Genomic DNA, 1165 nt, shown 5'->3' with positions numbered 1-1165 from the left:
ATTTAATTATTTTATAACAAATTTATTAGACTTTATTTGTCCAAAAAATATATTAAAAATTTGATCGAAATAAAGTAACACATTAAAGTCATTTTTAAAGATTTTTAGAAAATAAAATTTGTCTGATATTAAAATGTTTGATCTAAAATTTTTTAAAAATTAATTTAGATATTTATTCTTATTTAAATTATTGGTCCTTCAATAAAATTGATTTTGTCATTAGATTAGAAAAACTATTAACATTATACAAGTTTAATGAAAGGGAATGATGAAAATAATAAAAATATAAATCATGTTTTTTTCAACTTTTACAGATTACGTACGATACATGAAGTTTATCTACGATGTACGGATACTGACACGGACATAGGACACGACAAGATACGAAATACGCCGACACGCAAATTTTAAAATCTTACATGACACGGGGACACGTATACATATTAAATATAAAGTATTTTTTAAATAAACTTTAATGATATTTTAATATTTTATTGATATTAAAATATAAATTAATTTTTTAAATTATTTTTAATATATTATTTTAATTATATCAAGTATTTAAAATTTTTTTGTTTTAATAAATAATATTATATACTATATCTAAATTTTTTTTAAAAATATATATTAAGAATAAGATCGGACACGCTGACACGTGATAGTATTTAGGTGTGTCCAAGTGTGTCCGAAAAAGAATTTTTATTTTTTATTGAGACACGGTTTGGACACAGCAGACACATGTGTCGGATGAGTGTCAGTAAGTGTCGTGTCCAAAATGTGTCTGACACGCAGACACGACAACTTAACAAAGTGTCCGTACTTCATAGAAGTGTATACTTTTATTTATTACCATAAAATATTGTCATCAAAATTTTTCAACAAATCATGAACTAAAAATAGCATTACTCTTCATTTATCTCCTATGGGTAGGTGGGCCATGGAAAAGAAGGCATTTTTGTTTCACACGTTGGGGTGGTTCTCTTTGTCTTCCCCCTCAAACAACAGTCAATGGTTTTAGCTATAACCCATAACCCTCCATGACTTCATCAATGAGTAATGACCAAACCCACTTAATATATTCATAAATTACTCATTGATGACTTCAACCTATAACTATGTATTTTAGGTTGAGTTTTGTTATCCTACTTTTTCTTTTTGGAAATTT

Source organism: Arachis duranensis, chromosome 7, assembly GCF_000817695.3.
Source record: "Arachis duranensis cultivar V14167 chromosome 7, aradu.V14167.gnm2.J7QH, whole genome shotgun sequence".
Taxonomy (NCBI): domain Eukaryota; kingdom Viridiplantae; phylum Streptophyta; class Magnoliopsida; order Fabales; family Fabaceae; genus Arachis; species Arachis duranensis.
The sequence above is the reverse complement of the archived record's forward strand: the minus strand, read 5'-3'. Positions refer to the sequence as shown.